This window comes from Macaca fascicularis, chromosome 3 (genome assembly GCF_037993035.2).
Source record: "Macaca fascicularis isolate 582-1 chromosome 3, T2T-MFA8v1.1".
In the NCBI taxonomy this organism is placed as follows: domain Eukaryota; kingdom Metazoa; phylum Chordata; class Mammalia; order Primates; family Cercopithecidae; genus Macaca; species Macaca fascicularis.
Window position 1 is genome coordinate 181111789 of NC_088377.1, and position 23135 is coordinate 181134923.

The 23135-nt window shown below is 47.1% G+C and overlaps 1 non-coding gene across 1 annotated transcript; it reads left to right on the top strand.

Annotated features, from left to right (window-relative positions):
* The first annotated feature begins 18814 nt into the window (after positions 1-18814).
* On the top strand, positions 18815-18918 carry LOC123572612 (U6 spliceosomal RNA). The gene has a single exon (XR_006697174.1). It is a non-coding gene; the product is annotated as a U6 spliceosomal RNA (small nuclear RNA).
* The last annotated feature ends 4217 nt before the right edge of the window (positions 18919-23135 follow it).

Below are 23135 nucleotides of genomic sequence, written 5' to 3' on the forward strand. Positions count from 1 at the left end.
CTGCCTCAGCCTCTTGAATAGCCCCAGCCCCACCCACCACCCTCCCAACTCAGCTAATTTTTTTTTTAATTTTTAAATTTTTTTTGCAGAGATGGGATCACGCCATGTTTCCCAGGCTGGTCTCAAACCCTTTGAGCTCAAGGGATCCTCCCACCTTGGCCTCCCAAAGTGCTGGGAGTATAGGCATGAGCCACCCTGCCTGGCCAGTTACATTTTTTGATTTCTTGAAATTTTTGTTCAGAAAGTTTAATACAAATTGCTTGAAATCAATACAAAAATCTACTGGGTAATGAAATATAAAGGAGACTGAAGAGATGATAATCAGTAAAAGGGCTTGAACTCTGATTGGATGTTTGTTTAAAAGGCTGGAATAACTGGAGAAATTAGGATATGGATTGAATATGAATTTATTGCTAATTTTATTAGGTATAATGGTGGAATTGCAATTACACAGAAAAATACTCTTAGGAGATAAGTGCTAAAGTATTTAAGGATGAAGCATCTGGATGTCTGTGGCTTTCAAATGGTTCAACAATTTGCTAAACACATATGCAGAGCAAGTATAACAAATTGTTCACTGTTAGATCTAAGTAGATCATTGGTTTTTCAACTTTTATGTATTTTTGAAAATTTTCACAAAGTTGGGGGAGGAACTCTTAGATTTTCCATTTAAATAATCACTTTAGGCCAGGCGTGGTGGCTCACGCCTGTAATCCCAGGCTGAGGTGGGTGGATCACCTGAGCTCAGGAGTTCAAGACCAGCCGGGCCAACATGGTGAAACCCCATTGCTACTAAAAATACAAAAATTAGCCAGGTGTGGTGGTGCGCACCTGTAGTTGCAGCTACTCAGGAGGCTGAGGCACGAGAATTGCTTTAATCCTGGAAGTGGAGGTTGCAGTGGGCTGAGATTTTGCCACTGCACTTCAGCCTAGGTGACAGAGCAAGACCCTGTCTCAAAAAATAAGTAAATAAATCATCACTTTACATTGTTATTTTCTGGAGGCCATATATATGGGTGTTTTTAAGGCAGGGTTCCTCAAAATACGATCTCTAAACATTCTGAATCAGAATCACAAAAAAAAAAATATTCAAATGGCCAATGAGCACATCAAAGAAGAATTAACATCATCAGTCATTATGAAATGAAAGTTAAAACTGCCGGCCATGATGGCTAATTCCTGTAATCCCAGCACTTTGGGAGGCTGAGGTGAGCAGATGACTTGAGGTCGGGAGTTCGAGACCAGCCTGACCAACATGGAAAAACCCTGTCTCTACTAAAAATACAAAATTAGCCAGGTGTGGCGGTGCATGCCTGTAATCCCAGGTACTTGGGAGGCTGAGGCAGGAGAATCACTTGAACCCGGGAGGCGGAGGTTGCGGTGAGCCGAGATCACGCCGTTGCACTCCAGCCTGGACAACAAAAGTGAAACTCCATCTCAAAAAAAAAAAAAAAAAAGTTAAAACTATGAGATCCCATTATACATCCACTAGAATGTCCAAAAGTAAAAAGACTGACAGCACTAAGTGTGAATGAAGATGTGGAGCAACTGGAACTCACATTTGCTAGTGGTCGTGTTACAGGGTATAGCTATTTTGGAAAACAGGCAGCTTTTTGCAAATAAGCATATCCTTACCATATGGCCCAACAGTCCTCATTGGTGCCCAAGAGAAATGAAGACTTACATCCAAACACTTGTATTTGAACATTCATAGCAGCTGTATTATAAGAGCAGAAATATCCATCAATTAGAAAGCAGATAAAACAGGCCAGGCGTGATGGCTCACCCCTCTAATCCCAGCACTTTGGGAGGCTGAAGCGGGTGGATAACTTGAGGTCAGGAGTTCGAAACCAGCCTGGTCAACGTGGTGAAACCCCGTCTCTACTAAAAATACAAAATTAGTTAGGCATGGTGGCAGGTGCCTATAATCCCAGCTACTTGGGAGACTGAGGCAGAAGAATCGCTTGAACCTGGGGGGTGGAGGTTGCAGCAGTGAGCCGAGATTGCACCATTATACTCCAGCCTGGGTGATAGAGTGAGACCCTGCCTCACAAAAAAAAAAAAAAAGATAAATTGTGATATATTCCTACAAAGGAAGGGATTACTGACACAAGCAGCAACATGAATACCTTTACAACAAGCTGAGCTAATAAATCAAAAGCTGAGCTAAAGGAATGAGACACAAAAGAGTACACATACTGTACAATCAATTCTCTTTATGTGAAATCCTAGAACAGGCAAAACTGGTTTCTAGGGACAGAAAGCAGGTTTGCCTGGGGCCAGAGCTCAGGGAGGACCAGGGATTGACGGCAGAGGGATACAAGGGAACTTTCTTGCGTGTTGGAAATCTTCCATATTTTGACTGGCAGTGGTTACATGGGTGTCTACATTTGTCAAAAGGCAGTCTTGAAATGGGTGCACTTTCTTCATTGTGCCTCAGTAAATCTGATTGAAAATATATACACTTTTTTTTTTTTCCTGTTGGCAGTATGGACTCTTTTAGGCAGGGTAGCTCAAAATACGGCTTCTGGACCACCAACCAGCATCAGAATTGCCAGGAAAACCGGGAAAGACCTTGTTTGGGGACCCCCATCCCACACCTGAGCTACTGAAAAACCAAATATCCAGAGCTGCTCTTCTGTGGCCAGAGATCCGCTAGGCCATCCTGAGTGTCAGAGCCTGACCTCAAAAGCTCCACTGCCTAAGCTGGGGCTGGTGGTAATGTTGAGCGTCAGTTTCAAACAATAGCTGGCAGTGCGTGGTGGAAAGAGACTAGTAGAGGAATTCCATGCAGACCAACCTGCTGTGTAGCTCTTCTCTTTAAACTTCTGCTTGTAGAAAGCAAAAGATACGCTCTAATGTAAGGTTGAAACTCATGAGAATTTACCTTGGTGAAAGAAAGGGTTAGAAGCTATTTTTAAAAAGCAATCGCAGGAAGCATTTCTGAAGTCAGAACTTCTCAACCCAGGCTGTATACCAGACTCTTGTGGACCTTTTAAAACATCTAATTTCTATTTTTATCAAAGGAGACATGAATATGGTGTTTTTTAAAAAGGTGGATATGGTTTTAAGTTTGTAAATGTATGTTTAAAAAAAAAAAAAAAAAAATCAGTCCTGACCAGGCACAGTGCCTCACACTTGTAATCCCAGCACTTTGAGAGGCTAAGGCAGGAGGATTGCTTGAGCCCGGGAGTTCGAGCCCAGCACAGGCAACAAAGGGAGATCCTGTCTCTACAAAATATTTAAAATCTAGCCAGGCACAGTGGCCTGTGCCCGTACTCCCAGCTACTTGGGAGGCTGAGGCAGGAGGATCACTGGCACCCAGGAGTTGAGACTGCATTGAGCTGTGATCACACCGCTGCACTCCAGCCCAGTCGACAGAGAGGGACTCTGTCTTTGAAAACATAGAAAAAAAAAAAAAAAAAAGTCTGCCTGCAGCCTAGTCTGTCTGTGAACTGATTCCTCTTTGGAGGGAGACATTTAAAAATTTTAAATTATATGTAGGCGAAATACACAATCTTCAGAGTACAGCTTCATGGGTTTTTATATATGTACAGTCATTCCTCAGTATCTATGGGGGATTGACTGAAGGATCCCCCAATTTTTTTGAGACGGAATCTAACTGTTCCTCAGGTCTGAGTGCAATGGCGCGATCTTGGTTCACTGCAGCCTCCGCTTCTGCTTCCGGGGTTCAAGCACCAAATCTGAGGGTGCACAAGTTTCTCATATAAAATGGTGTGGTATTTGCACATAACCTATGCATATCCTCTATATACTTTGTCACCTCTACTTATAACACCTGATATAATGTAAATGCTACGTAAACAGTTGTTACATTGTTTGTATATTATTTGTATTTTTTTGAATGCTTTTTTTCCCCAAATACTTTAAACCCAAGGTTGGTTGAATTCACCGATGTAGAATCCATGGATGGGGAGGGCCAACACCCAACTCCCACCCAGATCAAGATACAGACCATTTCCAGCACCTAGAAAGTTCCCTGATGCTCCTTCCAAGCTAATAGTCCCCGCTTCTCAAGATAATCACTATTCTAACTTCAGACACCACTGGTTAGAATAACTTTGGGTGCTTTCTGCGGTTCCTTCTTGTATTTGTTTTCATAGTTCTAAATAATGCTTATACTGCTGTTTCTTGGCTTGCCAACTTGGGACAATAGTAACTTTCTCAAACGGCAGACCAGACTTTGACTCAGTCTCCATCCTCACCAAGTAAAGCAAAAACGTTCCAGATTTACAGGCCCCGTGGTCACTCCTACCACCACCTCGGCTTACTCAGATTGAATCCTGCACTTGGGAGGAGTCTGGGTACCCGCGGGTTTTTTTGTTTTTTTTTTTTTTTTAAGAGATGTGGTTTTGCTCTTGTTGCACAGGCTGGATACAATGGCGCAATCTCGGCTCACCACAACCTTCACCGCCAGAGTTCAACCAATTCTCCTGCCTCAGTCTCCCGAGTAGCTGGGATTACAGGCATGTGCCACCACACCTGGCTAATTTTATATTTTTAGTAGAGACGGGGTTTCTCCATGTTGGTCAGGCTGGTCTCGAACTCCTGACCTCAGGTGATCCGCCTGCCTTGGCCTCACAAAGTGCTGGGAGTACAGGCATTAGCTGCTGCACCCTTTTTTTTTTTTTTTTTTTTTTTTGAGACAGAGTCTTGCTCTGTTGCCCAGGCTGGAGTGAGTGGCACGATCTTGGCTCACTGTAACCTCCACCTCCCGGGTTCAAGTGATTCTCCTGCCTCAGCCTCCTGAGTAGCAGGATTACAGGTGCCTGCCACTACACCCGGCTAATTTTTGCATTTTTAGTAGAGACAGGGTTTCAACCATGTTGGCAAGGCTGGTCTCGAACTCCTGACCTCAGGTGATCCGCGCCCCCCGCCCCCGCGGGCCTCCCAAAGTGCTGGTAGCACTTTGGTGTGAGCCACCGTGCCCAGCATCACCTGCGTTTTTTAACCTCAGGCGATTCCAGCGGGCACCTGGCCCTGGGGAGCCCTGAGCCTGCGGTACTTGGCCCTGAGGCTGAGAGGAGCTAAAAGGCTCCTGATGTCCCAGACACAGGATGTTTGCTGAGGAGCTTGGAAGTTAAAATCGAGTATGTTCTCAGACTGCCAGGTTGATTTGCAGTTGAAATCAGCGGCAAGCCATGAGAATCACTAAAGTGTTTCTAAGATTTTTATTGCTTGTCAAGTACATCCTTTAAGGCTCCGTATCTAAATATTTAAGATTCCAGCTTTGCTCTTATCAGAGCTCAAATGTGGCCACAGTTCTCCCACTCTTTGCCTGGTCATAATTCAGAACCAATTTATCATCATGGTTTGTTCTCATTCTCCTTCTCTTACTCCCAACCAGTGACACCCGGGCTTCTGCTTACAGCTGGAGGCACTGGCCATCTACCTTGCTTCCTTGGCTGAGGGCATCAATAGTCTTTACACGGCGGTCATCTTGATGAGTCGCTGGGGCCAAAGTCTGCCCTCCCTCCCTAAGCCGTATGGATTCCTTGTGGCCTTCTGAGCCCTCTCCTTGCTACTCAGAGTTTCCAAATCAGAAGACTTGCAGCCTGTTCCTGTTTTTCAAAAGTATTTATAAAAGCTGAATGTCAATTTTCTTGTTAGAGTTATAAATAGAAGCAGATGCTTTTGTTTGTTGATCAGCACGCTGTGTTCTTACAGGGGAAGTCGAAGAATCCAAAGTGTGCTTGGGAGCATAGAACTAGCACAAGAGGGCGCTAGTGAGGCGGCGCGGGCGGCCAGGAGCTAGAGTTTGGAAACAGACCGGTTTGAGCCCTGAATCTGCCGCTTAGAAGCTGTGTGCCCTTGGGCAGCAATAATACATTTACCAAAGTCAGACTAGATAACCCCAGCGCCGAGGAGTTATCCACATCATCTCTTCATCCTTCACAACAGTAAATCTATGAGCTAGAAGTTGTCATCTCCAGACGTACAGATGAGATTGCTGAGGCTTAAAAAAAAAAGGTACTTAGGGTGTCATGATAGGGTCTGGGGGAGTTGAATGCAGTTTGGATTAACCCCAAGACCTACTACTTTATTTTTATTGCGTTTATTCAAAGGCAAAAACCTATAAGAGATGCCTAAAAATGATAATGGCTACCTTTTAAAAAACTGCTTTGAAATGTAATTTTCCCACAATAAAATTCACCAATTTCATCTGGGCACAATTGTAATTGCTCACACCTGTAATCCCAGCACTTTGGGAGGCCGAGGGGAGTGGATCACTTGAGGTCAGGAGTTCAAGACCAGCCTGGCCAACATGGTGAAACCCCATCTCTACTAAAAATACAAAAAATTAGCCGGCATGGTGGCAGGCGCCTGTAATCCTAGCTACTCAGGAGGCTGAGGCAGGAGAATCACTTGAATCCTGGAGGTGGAGGTTGCAGTGAGCCAAGATCACGCCACTGCACTCCAGCCTGGGTGACAGAGCGAGACTCAATCTCAAAAAAAAAAAAATCACCAATGTTAAGCATATGGTAAGTTGACAAGTGTATCCTACCACTGCAATCATGATATAGAATAGTTCCATCTCCCCACAAATTCTCTCCTGGCCTCTCCCAATCCTCTCCGCAAACCTTTGGCCCTGGCAGCCACTGATCTCTCTAGCATGAGCTTTATCTTCTCTAGAACTTTATATAAATGGAGTTATTGACATACAGACTTTTGTGCCGGCTTCCTTCCCTTAACATGATGCTGCTGAGACTCACCCGGGCTGTGTGCATCAGCACATCCCACCTTTTCACGTTGAGTAGAATCCATTGTAAGGGTGTCTCGTTGCTTATCCACTTACCGTTACGTGTTTATTTGCTTTTTGTATATCTTTTTGGTGAAGTGTCTATTCAGATCTTATATAAGGTCTGTAATCTTTTTTTTTTTTTTTTTTTTTGAGAGATAGGGTCTTGCTCTGTCGTCCAGGCTGGAGTGCAATGGCACAATCTTGGCTCATTGCATTGCAACCTCCACCTCCCACGTACAAGTGATTCTTCTGTCTCAGGCCTCCCGAGTAGCTGGGATTTACAGGTGCGCACCACCACACTCCGCTAATTTTTGTATTTTTTAGTAGAGATGGCGTTTCACCATATTGGCCAGGCTGGTCTCGAACTCCTGACCTCAGGTGATCCACACACCTCAGGCTCCCAAAGTGGTGGGATTACAAGCGTGAGCCATTGTGCCTGACCAGGTCTGTACTCTTAACCAGCACACACTATCTGCGCGTTTTCCTTGAGTCTCATCTATTAAGTGGAAATAAAAACGCAAGCATGAAAGAAGACTGCTGTTGTTCCATCTGCCCTTCCCCCACTGTCTGGGGAACCCCCCCCCACACACACACCTCTGCAGTCACATGAATGTTTTAGTCAATGTCGACCTTTCCACACTGGTAACAGTGACAGCTTAGTGGTCCAGAGGTGGGTGCCTGAGCCTGTTTAAAACAATCCCAGTCCTTCCTTGGGATTAGTTTCTAACTTGGACTGGCTGTTCTCTTGAACTGAAGACATCATGGAAGTTGAAAGCTGTTAGTGGCCATGTGCCGCCATGTTCTCCAGGAGCAGATAAAGCTGGCCACCACAGAAGAGAGTGACCCAGACACAGGAAGAGAGGTCGAGGCAAGACGCAAGGAGCCCGGCTCCAGCCAGTCCCAGGCCCAGTTGTATCCCTACTCTTGGCCTCTCTGAGGCCCTCCCGAGTCTTCTAATCATTTCTCTTTCTTGCTTAGGCAGCTTGGAATTGGGTTTTTGTCACTAAAAGCCCAAAGAGTCCAAACTAACCCACTAATGTACTGGGTCATTGTGGGAATTCCACGCACTCTGTACATAAACTGCTCACACACACTACCTGCGGCATGGCAGAGTTGCCACATTTGGTGGCTACATTCTAGCAGTGCCAGCTAGAATGACCAGGCACTGGGTCCTGCTGCCCTCACTTCACTCAATGTCCTTGGATAGCCACAGCCTCACCAGGACCGTGTGTGCAAGGACCTTAGGGGTTTGAGGCAAGGCTGGAGCTTGACCTGACAGGGAACAAAGAACAACTAAGACCCTGTGAGTGGGAAATGCCGTCTGTGAGAAAGACGCCATTGTGCAGAACTGACTGACGCAGCCTTTAGACTCTTCCTACATTCAAGAAATGAATGATTCAGCTGGGCGCAGTGGCTCACGCCTGTAATCCTAGCCCTTTGGGAGGCTGAGGCGGGTGGATCACCTGAGGTCAGGAGTTCAAGACCAATCTGGTCAACATGGTGAAACCCATCCCTACTAAAATACAAAAATTAGCCAGGCATGATGGCTGGTGCCTGTAATCCCAGCTACTCGGGAGGCTGAGATGGGAGAATCACTTGAACCTGGGAGACGGTGGTTGCAGTGAACCAAGATTACACTACTGCACTCCAGCCTGGACAGCTAAGGGAGACTCCATCCAAAAAAAGAAAAAAAATTCATCATTAGTCTTTTGTTTGAGACAGAGTCTCGCTCTGTTGCCCAGGCTGGAGTGCAGTGGCATGATCTCAGCTTACTGCAACCACCGTCTTCCAGGTTCAAGCAATTCTCAGGCCTCAGCCTCCTGAGTAGCTGGAATTACAGGCATGTACCACCACACCTGGCTAATTTTTTGTATTTTCAGTACAGATGGGGTTTTGCCACATTGGCCATGCTGGTCTCCAACTCCTGACCTCAGGTGATCCGCCTTCTTAGGCCTCCCAAAGTGCTGGGATTACAGGCATGAGCCACCGCACCCGGCCATCATTAGTCATTTTTCTACAAGTTATTAGGCATAAATTGTGAAACATTTGCAGAATGGATTGTGTGTGAGATCATCTCTGGTCCAGTTCTTTGCCTCTCCCCGCATCCATGCCCTTTCCACCTGAGCCTGCAGCTCCATCTACTCCAGGACCAGCTGGACCCCCCACCCCTGCCTGCTGAGTTTGGCTGTTTCCATGGCTCCAGCCAGTGGCCTGTTGGGGAAAGGATGGTGTGTCAGTTCTGACTTGGCCTCAAAAGGCCTTGCGTGTTTCTTTTGGCTCTCTTGCCATTGTCACAAGACTATGCCCCCCCCATCCCGGTAACTGGAGGACAATGAAGGATACACAGAACAGGGCTGCCCCACCCAAGCCAGCCTGCAGATGTGGGGGAGCCCAGCTGAGATTGGTGGAGCCAGCCAAATAAACATGTATTATTCAGAAGTGCAATTTTATTTATTTTTATTTGAGATGGAGGGGTCTCACTTTGTCACCCAGGCTGGAGTGCAGTGGTGTCATTGTAGCTCACTACAGCCTTGAACTCCTGGGCTCAAGTGATCCTCCCACCTGAGTAGCTGGGGCCACAGACATGTGCCACCATGCCCTATTTCCTTTGGTATATACAGGGTCTTGCTTTGTTGCCCAGGCTGGTCTAGAACTCCTGGGTCCAAGAGATCCTCCTGCCTTGGCCTCCTAAAGTATTGGAATTAGAGGCGTGAGTCACTACACTGGACCAGAAATGCAATTTTAAATGAGATACCACTATACACTGATCAGTAGGGCTGAAAGTAAAAAGACAACACCAAGTGTTGGTGAGGACTTGTATGTAGCACCTGGACTTTCATGCATTGTTGGTGGAAACAGAACATGATACACCTTCTTTGGGAAACATTTTGGCCATTTTTTTCCCCCCCCCAGAGTCTCGCTCTTGTTGTCCAGGCTGGAGTGCAATGGCACGATCTCGGCCCACTGTACCCTCCACCTCCCAGGTTCAAGTGATTCTCTTGCCTCAACCTCCTGAATAGCTGGGATTACAGGCATGTGCCACCATACCCCGCTAATTTTGTATTTTTAATAGAGATGGGGTTTCTCCACGTTGGTCAGGCTGGTCTCAAACTCCGGACCTCATGTGATCCCCTCCACCCCCCCACCCGCCTCGGCCTCCCAAAGTGCTGGGATTACAGACGTGAGCCACCACACCCGGCTTGGCAATTTCTTAAAAGGCAAACTATGTACTTAGCATATGACCCAGTGATCCAATCCCCAGGAATCCTGGAGATATGAAAACACTTCCATATAAGTACTTGTACTGACATGTTCATAACAGCTTAATTCATAACCACCCCAGACTGGAGACAAGACTAATGTCTATCAACTGGTGAATGGATAAACACATTGTGGTACTGTGTATCCATGCAACAGAATGAGCTGCTGGTAAGTGCAACGTGAATTTCCAGAAGCATTGTGCCGCATGCAACATACATGCTCTGTGGCTCCACTTCTACGAACTCTACGACAGGGAAGATGGATGCGGTGGAACACATCAGGACAGTATTTGTCTCTGGAGTGGGTGTGGGGGGCACGGGGAAGGGCCTTGAGGGAGCTTTCTGGGGTGCTGTTAAGGGGAAACAGTTCAGATGGTTGGAGCAGGGAGAGACCAGGCCGTGCAGTTGGAGACCAGGTTTGAAAGGTGGGCGAGGCCAAGCGGCAAGGGCCTTGTGCGCATGATCTGATTCGGCTGTTATCCCGAGAACGGCGGCGACACTCATGGGGGTTCCAGGCTGGGCCAGAGACTCAGTCTTCCTCTTTTTGCCCAAGCTGCCATCCCTCAAGACACTTAGTAGTTCCCCGCTTCCTCCCCAATTTCCGGCACGTGATACTCTGGAAACATTAAAGCCTGAGGGGTAACATAAACCTCCTGGACCCCCGCCTCGGCACAGGAGGGGATGCGGATGTTGGTTGGGAATAGCGGACACAAAGGTGACGGGTTGGTTTCCCAGGGCTATCGTAACAAAGTATCACAGACTGGGTGGCTTAAACAGAAATCTTTTTACCAACCTGATGCTTTTGTTTAAAAAATAATAATTAAAAATAATTTTAAAAAACAAAAACCCAGAAATTTATTCTCACAGTTCTGGAGGTCAGAGTCCAAAACCAAGGCACGAGCAGGGCCCGTGCTCCCTCTGATGGTGCCAAGGAAGGATCTGTTTCTAGGCCTGTCTCCTGGCTACTGGTAGCGTCAGGCGTCCCTTGGCTGTCTTCTCCCTTTGTCTTTTTACATAATGTGCTCTCTATGGGCATGTCTGCCTCTGTGTTCAAATTTCTGCCTTTTTTTTTTTTTCTTTTACAAGACAGAGTCTTACTCTGTTGCCCAGACTGGAGTGCAGTGGCATGATCTCAGCTCACGGCAGCCTCTGTCTCCCAGGTTCGAGTGATTCTTGTGCCTCAGCCACCTGAGTAGCTGGAATTACAGGCGTGTGCCGCCACGCCTGGCTAATTTTTTTGTATTTTTAGTAGAGACTGGATCTCCCTATGTTGCCCAGGCTGATCTGGAACTCCTGTGAGCCTCCCACCTCAGCCTCCCAAAAGTGTTGGGATTATAGGCGTGAGCCACCAGAGCTGACTTAATTTGTGTGTTTTATAAAAACACTAGTCAAATTGGATTAGGGTCCAACCTAATGATCTCATCTATTTTTTAAATAGAGATATGATCTCACTGTGTTGTCCAGGCTGGGCTCAGACCCGAAGGCTCAAGTGATCCTTCCTCTTCGGCCTCCCTAGTAGCTGGGACTACAGGCATGCCCCACAGTGCCTGGCACGACCTCATCTTAAAAGACCCCGTTTCCAAATAAGGTCACATTCATAAGTATTGGGAATTAGGACTTCAACATTTTGGGGGACACAATCTATAACAGTAGGCTCTATTTTAATATTATTTATTTATATGACCTTCATCTAGCAGTCTGTCAGCTTCAACTGACAACCATCAGCTGTGCAGATTATATTTCTTTTATAAATGTCTTGAGGCCGGCCAATGGTGGCCCATGCCTGTAATCCCAGCAATTTGGGAGGCTGAGGTGGGCAGATCACCTGAGGTCAGGAGTTCAAGACCAGCCAGGTCATCATGGCAAAACACTGTCTCTACCAAAAAATACAAAAAAATAGCTAGGCGTCAATCCCATTACTGGGTATATACACAAAGGATTATAAATCATGCTGCTATAAAGACACATGCACACTCATTTTTATTGTGGCACTATTCATAATAGCAGACTTGGAACCAATGCAAATGTCCATCAGTGATAGACTGGATAAAGAAAATGTGGCACATATACACCATGGAATACTATGCAGCCGTAAAAAAGGATGAGTTCATGTCCTTTGCAGGGACATGGATGAAGCTGGAAACCACCATTCTCAGCAAACTAACACAAGGACAGAAAACCAAACACCGCATGTTTTCATAAGTGGAAGTTGAACAGTGAAAACACAGGAAGGGGAACATCACACACTGGGGCCTGTCGGTGGGGGGCGGGGGTACGGGACTGGGGGAGGGATAGTATTAAGAGAAATACCTAATGTAAATGATGAGTTGATGGGTGCAACAAACCAACATGGCACACATAAGCCTATGTAACAAACCTGCACGTTGTGCACATGTACCCCAGAACTTAAAGTATTAAAAAAAAAAAAAAAAAATAGGCCAGGCACAGTGGCTCACGCCTGCAATCCCAGCACTTTGGGAGCCCTAGGCAGGTGGATCATGAGGTCAGGAGATCGAGACCATCCTGGCGAACATGGTTAAACCCCGTCTCTACTAAAAATACAAAAAATTAGTTGGGCATGTTGGTGGGCACCTGTAGTCCCAGCTACTAGGGAGGCCGAGGCAGGAGAATGGCATGAACCAGGGAGGCAGAGCTTGCAGTGAGCCGAGATCACGCCACTGCACTCCAGCCTGGGCAACAGAGTGAGACTCCGTCTCAAAAATAAAAAAATAAAAAATAAATAAATAAATAAAAATAGCTGGGCATGGGGGCACACACCTGTAGTCCCAGCTACTTGGGAGGCTGGGGCAAGAGGATCCCTTGAGCCAAGGGAGGTGGAGGTTGGAGTGAGTCAAGATTGTGCCGTTGCACTCCAGCCTGGGCAACAGAGCAAAAATGAGTGTACTGAATCTCTTGATTCATCTATTGAATAGGGCTCTCCCCTGGCTGCCACGCTCTGAACCGAGGCTGGCTGTTTAGACAGGCTGCAGCACACAGCAGAAGACTTCCTGTTTAAAAATGTCAGAATAATGCTGCTTCTCTCCAAATCTACCCCAAAGCAGCAAGGAGAACAAGCAGCAGAAATCCAGACCTTGGCACTAAGGAAACTGGGAGACATCTGAAACCCTCAGCCACGAAAGTCTGAGGAAGGGATGCCAACTGCCCTGAATGTTAAATGGGTGCAAGGAGAGGGGTGCATCCTGGAGGCAGCCAGCTGAGCATAATTCTCCAAAGTCAGTGACACGCCAGGGAGAGAAGCATGACAGGATGCTCAGGTGGGGACTTGCCCCGACCCAGGCAGGGAGCTGGAGTGAACACAGGAGGTGAGGCTGAATGTGGAGTCACACAGACAAGCCTTGTTTGAAGGAAGGAATCTGCAGGTGAGGTTGGGCAGAGGGGAGCAACTGTCCACCATGAGCCTGCATCCGATGAGCTCGGCGGACAGGTGGAGTGAAGGTTATCCACTCATGCGGATGCTGCTCTCCTAGAGCATAGCCCAGGCCCTTCAACTCCTGACATCTGGTGGTCTAGAGCTGCCTCATTCAAAGATGACTGATAGGGCAGGCACGGTGGCTCACGCCTGTAATCCCAGCGCTTTGGGAGGCTGAGGTGGGCGGATCAGTTGAGCTCCAAAGTTCAAGACCAGCCTGGGCAACATGGCAAAACTTTCTCTACAAAAAATACAAAAATGAGCCAGGCATTGTGGCACACACACCTGTAGTTACATACTCAGGAGGCTGAGGCAGGAGGATCAAGGGAGCCCAGGAGGCGAAAGTCATAGTGAGTCAATATCATGCTACTATACTCCAGTCTGGGTGACAAGAGTCAGACCCCACCTCAAAACAAAACAAAAGCCATCACAGACAGCCAGGCACAGTGGATGCAGCACAACTGAAAAGAAGTAATCCTGAAATCATAAAAAGAGCAAGAAAAAAACCAATACACTGGGATTGAGAAAAATAGTAAAGAACAAAGTAGAATAGACAAAAGTTTAAAATGGATACACAGAAAATGATAGACATGAAGATCCAAGAAGTACTATATACATTTAATTAATATTCCTGGAGGCAAAAACAAAAATAATGGAACAGGAAATTTTTTTTTTTTTTTTTTTTTTTTTTTTTTTTTTTTTTTTTTTTTGAGACGGAGTCTCGCTCTGTCGCCCAGGCTGGAGTGCAGTGGCCGGATCTCAGCTCACTGCAAGCTCCGCCTCCCGGGTTCACGCCATTCTCCGGCCTCAGCCTCCCGAGTAGCTGGGACTACAGGCGCCCGCCACCTCGCCCGGCTAGTTTTTTTGTATTTCTTAATAGAGACGGGGTTTCACGGTGTTAGCCAGGATGGTCTCGATCTCCTGACCTCGTGATCCGCCCATCTCGGCCTCCCAAAGTGCTGGGATTACAGGCGTGAGCCACCGTGCCCAGCCGGTAATTTGGTTTAGATGAGGTCAAGAAGAGGAGCCCCTGTGATGGAATTAGTGACCTTATAAGAGACACTAAAGAGCTTGCTCCTCCTCTCTGTGCCACACGAGGACACAGCGAGAGGGTGGCCATCTGCAAGGCAAGAGGAGAGCCCTCACCAGGAACGGACCCTGTGGACACCCTGATCTCAGACTTCCAGCCTCCAGAACTGGAAGAAAATACATTTCTGTGGTTTATGTTTACCTTGCACCCAGTCTATGGTATATTGTTATGGTACCATGAGCAGCCAATGCAATATAAAAATAGTCACTAGTCAATGACACAAAACTCCCAAACTCTAAGATACACACCCTACAGAGCAAACAGATTAAATAGTGAGATATTTTGAACATAAATATGCAGACAGCGCTAAAACCAAACATATTTTCTCCTATCCATAAGTATAAAAATAGGCTGATCTTCCTATGAAGTCTTAGATTGAATAATGAAGCAAATCCATCATAAACTGTGGACAAGAGACGAGATTCACCCAAACACAAAGAGATTCAGGAAGGTTCATCCCTTCCTCCTTTCCACTAAGGGGAATTAAGCATTTCCTATGGGCTGGCACTATTTCCTTTTTTTTTTTTTTTTTTGAGTTGGAGTCTCTCACTCTTTCACCCAGGCTGGAGTGCAGTGGTGTGATCTCAGCTCACTGCAATCTCTGCCTCCCATGTTCAAGTGATTCTCCTGCCTCAGCCTCCCGAGTAGCTGGAATTACAGGTGCCCACCACTGTGCTGGGCTAATGTTTTGTATTTTCAGTAGAGACGGGGTTTCCCCACATTGGCCAAGCTGGTCCTGAACCCCTGACCTCAGGTGATCCGCCTGCCTCGACCTCCCAAAGTGCTGGGATTACAGGCGTGAGGCTGGGCTGGCATCATTCTAAGCACCAAGGTTGGATTCATGCATAGACAAATCCTGTCCATGTGGAGCTTACGCATAATCAAGCACACAGATGATTTCAAGCAGGTGAATTTCAGCCATGGAAGGAGAAGAGGGAAGGAGAAGTGACAGGCGGGCTTGAGAAACAGCTGGAGGGGAGCGAGCCCAGGGAAGAAGGGACATGAGGCCTGACAGGCAGCTGGGGACCAGATCTGACATTCAGAAGAGCGGCACAGCCTACAGATGCCTTTCTGAAATCATCAGCTTATTGATGGTATTTAATGCCATGAGACAGGGTGAAATCACAGGGGACAGATGGATCACGGGTTCTTAACCTTTTTTGGTTTCACGGACCCCTTTGGTAATCTGCCTATAGAGTCCTTCCTCCAACCCCGGCTTCTGACATCCAGTCTCCTCCTCCTCCTCCAGCACCCTCTGACCTGCCTGCCTCCGTCTTATAAGGATGCTTGTGATTACACTGGGTACACCTGGGTAACCCAGGCTCCTCTCATCTGAAGACCCTTAATATATATGTTTTTTAAGACAGTTTTGCTCTTTAAATTTTTTATTTTTTTGAGATGGAGTTTCGCTCTTGTTGCCCAAACTGGAGTGCAATGGCATGATCTCAATTCACTGCAACCTCCGCCTCCAGGGTTCAAGCAATTCTCCTGCCTCAGCCTCCCGAGTAGCTGGGATTACAGGTGTGCACCACCACACCCAGCTAATGTTTTATATTTTTAGTAGAAATGAGGTTTCCGTGTTAGCCAGGCTGGTCTCGAACTCCTGACCTCAGGTGATCCGCCCGCCTCGGTCTCCCAAAGTGCTGGGATTACAGGTGTGAGCCACCATGGCCGGTCTAAAATATTTTTAAAGTTGTGATACAGTTGATAGTGTTGCTACAAACTTAGAGGCTCAAAAGAATGCAAAATGTGTACCTTACCTCTGGGAGGCCAGAAGTCTGCAGTCTGACTGAGGCAAAATCAGGGTGTCGGCAGAGCCACGTTCCTCCTGGAGGCTTGAGGGGAGAATCCATTCTTTGAGTTTTCCAGGCTTTTTTTTTTTTTTTTTTTGAGACAGAGTCTCCCTCTGTCGCCCAGGCTGGCGTGCAGTGGTGCAATATTGGCTCACTACAACCTCCACCTCCTGGGTTCAAGTGATTCTCGTGCCTCAGCCTCTTGAGTAGCAGGGATTACAGGTGACTGCCACCATGCCCGGCTAATTTTGTGTACTTTTAATAGAGAAGGAGCTTCGCCATGTTGGCCAGGCTGGTCTTGAATTCCTGACCCCAAGTGATCCACCCTCCTCAACCTCCCAAAGTGCTGGGATTACAGGCGTGAGCCACCGCGCCCAGCCTCTTTTTCAGCTTCTGGAATCTTCCTGCAGTCCGTAGCTCCTGGTCCCCTCCTTCAAAGCCAGAGTGTAGCATCTTTGAGTCCCGACGACGACGACGACGACGACCACCCCGGCTTCTGACATCCAGTCTCCTCCTCCTCCTCCAGCGCCCTCTGACCCACCTGCCTCCCTCTTATAAGGACGCTTGTGATTACACTGGGTACACCTGGGTAACCCAGGCTCCTCTCATCTGAAGACCCTTAATTTAATCACAGTAATCCTAAGAAAAAAGATTTTTTAAAGCAAAAATTAATTAATTTAAAAAGAAAACTGCCTTTGGTCAGTGAAAGCCTCTTCAGGTTCGTCCTCGGTTCTTTTGACAGGACCTGGAAGACTCTAAGCACTTCCTTGCCTACCCTGCCACACACATCAGTGGTGTTTCCTGCAGAGCTCAGATGACAGAGAGTCCTTATTCTTTTAATGAAGTCAGCATAACATTAAAATCCGATAAAATAGCATTCGAAAGAGATAGCTTCAGATTAAATACATTTTAAATAGTCATGTGTCACTTAACAACAGGGAAATGTCTAAGAAATTTGTTGTTAGGCGATTTTATCATTGTGCAAACATCATTTAATTACACAAACCTATAGGGTAGAACCTCCTACCCACCTGGGCTCTATGGTATGGCCTATTACTCCTAGGCCACAAACCTGTACAGCATGTTACTTGTGAAAGTTGATTATATGACTCGGGTCATTCTTTTTTTTCTTTTTTTTTTCTTTGAGACAGAGTCTCGCTCTGTCACCCAGGCTGGAGTGCAGTGGTACGATCTCAGCTCACTGCAGCCTTCACCTCCTGGGTTTAAGCCATTCTCGTGCCTCAGCCTCCCAAGTAGCTGGGATTACAGCCGCCCACCACCACACCCTGCTAATTTTTGTATTTTTAGTAGAGACTGGGGGGGGGGGGTTTCACCATGTTGGCCAGGCTGGTCTCGAACTCCTGACCTCAAGTGATTTGCCCACCTCAGCCTCCCAAAGTGCTGGGACTACAGGCGTGAGCCACCGCGACCGGCCTTTTGAATTGGGTCGTTCTTGTCGGACCCAATTAAAACAGTTGAGAAGCTGGGGGGAAAAAGCACTTAGAGCACATAACACAGCTCCCAGAATGCAATTCTCTGCAAGCCTGGCGGCCAAAACGGCCTGCTCTCACCTGAAACCAGTTTTATCTAATGGCTTCTGAAACATCCTGCTACCGCTCTAAATCTAGTTTTACCTACTGAAGCCACTTACCAATCAGAGCGTGCCAGCTCCCCAACACTCTACTAGTGCTAATGGACTTTCTGGAAAAACAATGCATAGCATTTCTCCTTTCTCTTCTTGTCGGACAGACAGGTCTGACTGTTACTCAGGCTGGAGTGCAGGGGTACAATCAAGGCTCACTGCAGCCTCAACCTCCTAGGCTCAAGCGATCCTCCACCTTCAGCCTCCCAAGCAGCTGGACTACAGGCTGGGGGCCACCACACCCAGCTTATTTTTTATTTTTTTGTAGAGATGGGGTCTCACCATGTTGTCCAGGCTGGTCTCAAACTCCTGGGCGCAAGCGATCCTCCTGCCTCTGTCTCCCAAAGTCCTGTGATTACAGGTGTGAGCCACCACACCTGGCCAACGTTTCTCCTTTTTATAAAACCTCCTCTTTGTTCTTTGGACATATTAAAGACCAGTCAGTCTGTGTGTATGCCTGAAGTTGCAATTCTGGTATCCCAAATAACATGAGAAATTTAGGGATTCATCTCTATATTTTAATTTTGACTTCAATATACTGCACTGAATACTGTTGGCAGCTGTATGTAATACAATGGTAAGTATTTGTGTATCTAAACATAGAAAAAGTACAGTAAAATACGGTGTAAAAGAGAAATAGGCTGGGTACAGCGGCTCACGCCTGTAATCCCAGCTACTCAAGGCTGAGGCAGGAGGATTGCTTGAACCCAGGAGGCGGAGGTTGCAGTGAACCGAGATTGCGCCACTGTACTCCAGCCTGGGCGACAGAGCAAGACTCCTTCTCAAAAAAAAAAAAATAATAATAAAATAAAATAAATTTTAAAAACAGAGAAATAGTGCTTTCTTCAGTAGCACACATACTAAAATTGGAACAATACAGAGATTAGCATGGCCGCTGTTTAAAAATTAAATTTAAAAAAAATTGACTGGGCACAGTGGCTCACGCCTGTAATACCAGCACTTTGGGAGGCTGAGGCGGGTGGATCACAAGGTCAGGAGTTCAAGACCAGCCTGGTCAAGATGGTGAAACCCCATCTCTACTAAAAATACAAAAATTATCCAGGCATGGTGGCGAGCACCTGTAATCTCAGCTACTCAGGAGGCTGAGGCAGAGAATTGCTTGAACCCAGGAGGTGGAGGTTGCAGTGAGCCGAGATGGCATCACTGCCTTCCAGACTGGGCGACAGAAGGCTCTGTCTCAAAAAAAAAAAAAAAAGCAAAAACAAAAATTGCTGGGTGTGGTGACTCACGCCTGTAATCCCAGCACCTTGGGAGGCAGAGGTGGGTGGATCATCTGAAGTCAGGAGTTCAAGACCAGCCTGGCCAACATGATGAAACCCCGTCTCTACTAAAAATACAGAAATTAGCCCGGCATGTTGGCAGGCATCTATAATTCCAGCTACTCGGGAGGCTGAGGCAGGCGAATCACTTGAACCTGGGAGGTGGAGGTTGCAGTGAGCAGAGATTGTGCCACTGCACTCCAACCTGGGGGACAGAGAGAGGCTCCGCCTCAAAAAAAAAAAAAATAAAAACAGTACACTTGTATGGGGCATTTACAGGACTGGAAGTTGTTCTGGGTGAGTGGGGAGTGACTGTGAAGGTTTAGGACATTACACACTGTTGGAGACTTTATAAACACTGCACACTTAGGCTATACTAAATTTATGAAAAGTAATTTTCTTTCAATAATAAATATTAGCTTACTGTAACTTCATAATTCTAACTTTTTGATTTTTTTGTAATAACACTTAGCTTAAAACACAAATATTATACACCTGTACAAAAATATTTTCTTTATATCCTTATTCTTGACTTTTAAAATTCTATTAACAATTTTTTTTTTTTTTTGAAATGGAGTCTCACTCTGTCACTCAGGTTGGAGTGCAATGGTGCGATTTTGCCTCACTGTAACCTCCACCTCCCGGGTTCAAGTGATTCTCCTGCCTTGGCCTCCTGGGTAGCTGGGATTACAGGCGTGCGCTACCATGCCTGGCTAATTTTTGTATTTTTAGTAGAGATGGGGTTTCACCATGTTGGCCAGGCTGGTCTCAAACACTTGACCTCATGATCCGCCCACCTTGACCTCCCAAAGTGCTGGGATTACAGGCGTGAGCCACTGTGCCCGGCCATAATTAACGATTGTCTTGATGAATTCAGAAGTCCTACAGGTTTACAAAGCCTTTTTTTTTTTTGAGACGGAGTCTCGCTCTGTCGCCCAGGCTGGAGTGTAGTGGCGCGATCTCGGCTCACTGCAAGCTCCGCCTCCCGGGTTCACGCCATTCTCCTGCCTCAGCCTCCTGAGTAGCTGGGACTACAGGCGACCGCCACCGCGCCCGGCTAATTTTTTGTATTTTTAGTAGAGACGGGGTTTCACCGTGGTCTCGATCTCCTGACCTTGGGATCCGCCCACCTCGGCCTCCCAAAGTGCTGGGATTACAGGCGTGAGCCACCACGCCCGGCACAAGGCCATTTTTAAATTGTGAAATATTTCAGACACAATCAGTTTTATTTTTATTATTACTTTTTAAGCTATACCTACTGGGATGGGAAACAGTTTTAAAAGTTAATGATTTTCTTGGATGTTGCTGTTTTTAACTCCACAAGTACTTCGGTTCTGCCAGTGCTGCCCTGAGCACTGGGGCTGCGAGAGCAGGTAGCAAGGGCTAGCACTGGATACAGCATAAAGACATATTTCTCTTCCCCTTCAAACTGGCTGTCCCTGTAACCAATAAAATGTGGCCCATGTGACACTGGGTGATTTCTGAGGCTGGCCCTCCAGAGATCCAGCTTATGTTGTCCTTTATTTGGGAATGCTCCTTGTAATCCATCTGCCATGCTATGAGGAAGCTCAAGCAGCCACGTGGAGAGCGGCAGGTACAGGAGAACTAAGAACAAAGGGCCCCAGCTAGGAGCCTGCACCACATTGCTGGCTGAGCAAGTGAGGCCATTTTGGACTTTCCAGCCATTCCAGCACTCCATCCAATACCATCTAAAGCAGAACTGCCTGGTCAATCCACAGAATGAGGGGGAGGAAAATAGTCGTCTGGGGCAAATAGTTGTTGCTAAGTTTGGGAACGATTTGTTATAAAGCAGGCCATGCACTGTGGCTCACTCCTGTAATCCCAGCACTTCGGGAGGCCAAGGCAGGCAGATCACCTGAGGTCAAGAGTTCGAGACCAGCCTGGCCAACATGGCGAAACCCCATCTCTACTAAAAATACAAAAATTAGCTGGGCATGGTGGTGGATGCCTATAGTCCCAGATACTCAGGAGGCTGAGGCAGGAGAATCACTTGAACCCGGGAGGCAGAGGTTGCAATGAGCTGAGATTATGACACTGCACTCCAGCCTGGGCATCAGAGCGAGACTCTGTCTCAAAAAAAAAAAAAAAAAAAAAAAAGATTGTTATAAAGCAACAGATAACCGAGGGTGTGGATTATCACAAGTGTGAAGTAACTTGGTACCTCCTTTCTCCCTCACTCCACCTGATGGCTTCCCACTCGGCTGCCACTAATACCTTTCTAGATTCCTCTACTGTGTGCTGGGATGGAGAGTATGGCCTTTGGAGTCAGATAGCAAGTGGGTTCCATTCTAGACCTTGCACTTTCTAGCTGGGTGACTTTAAGTACAACACTTCCCTTCTCTAAAAGGTACTGAGAAGGCTAGATAAGGTTTTGTATACTCATAACCTACAGATGTGTCATTTCTCCAGGCACAGACCCTGGGAACATACGGCAGGGGGTGGGAGTGGTAACATACACAGCTTCTTGCCCACATAGGATGTATTTTGATTGGTGTCTGCCCCACCTGAGACACCCATTTCACCTCCAGCCAGGGAATTTCCATTTCCCTTTTTTTTTTTTTTTTTTTTTGAGACAGAGTCTTGCACTGTCGCCCAGGCTGGAGTGCAGTGGTGCAATCTTGGCTCACTGCAACCTCTGCCTCCTGGGTTCAAGCAACTCTCCTGTCCCCGCCTCCTGAGTAGCTGGGATTACAGGCGCCCACCACCATGCCCAGCTAATTTTTTGTGTTTTTAGTAGAGATGGGGTTTCACCATGTTGGCCAGGCTGGTCTCGAACTCTTGACCTTGTGATTCGCCCACCTCAGCCTCCCAAAGTGCTGGGATTACAGGCATGAGCCACTGCACCTGGTCTCCATTTCCCTTTTTGTTGTTACATCTCAAGAGTGTGAGAAGTGCGGGGCTGGGGGACGGATAGCACTAGGAAAAATTTCTAACGTAGATGACAGGTTAATGGGTGCAGCAAACCACCATGGCACATATATACCTATGCAACAAATCTGCACGTTCTGCACATGTACCCCAGAACTTAAAGTATAATAATACTAGTTAAAAAAAAGTGTGAGAAATTTCTTCCATCTAGGACTCTCCATCCCATTCTCCCAGACAGCCCATTACTGGCTCAGATGCACCAATAAGGATTTCTGTTTAGGAGGGATCTGGGTGCGTGGTCTGACTTTAGAGGGAAGGCTGGCTTGCAAGGGCCAGTTGAGTGCGTGCCCAGCACCAAGCTAAGACGCAGGCCCAGGCTCCTGCTGTTTGGAGGTCTAGCTGGACTCAAGGGACTACACAACTCTGTCAGCCACTTCCTCCAGCCTGAAGGTCTTCACCGCACCCCAGCACAGAGGCTTGTTCAGGCTGGTCGTCTCTGCAGCTGTGGGTGGAAGAGCTGCCTGGAACCTGCCCCCATTTCTCTGATTTCCTTTCTCACTCAGACTTCTCAGCTTCCACTTACCAAGCTGGGGTGCTCTCCTGGCTTCTCCTGCCAGATGGCCCTGTCCTCTCTGTCTTGTCTTACCCTTGGGCATCAACTTGCCAGGAGCCGGCCAGCCCACATGCGGGATCTCCACCCAGAACCTTCCTGTCTGCCAACCCTTTGCCAACTCTCAGGGCGGGGAAGGAAAACCTTTCTCCCCACTCCTCCCAGGCCTGACCGCTCCTTTTCCTTGGTTAATTTCCCACAGAGGCTGCCGGTAGGCTGTGTCCGACGTACACCCAGCTGCCTGGAATAGAATTCACAGCAATGACGTTATCCCTGCCAAGTCCCACTGCCACCGAACAACAGCAGACTCGTTTCCATGAGTCGGAATGAGAACCCAGATTGGAATCAGCTATGGTTGCTAACCCTGTCTTTTTCCTC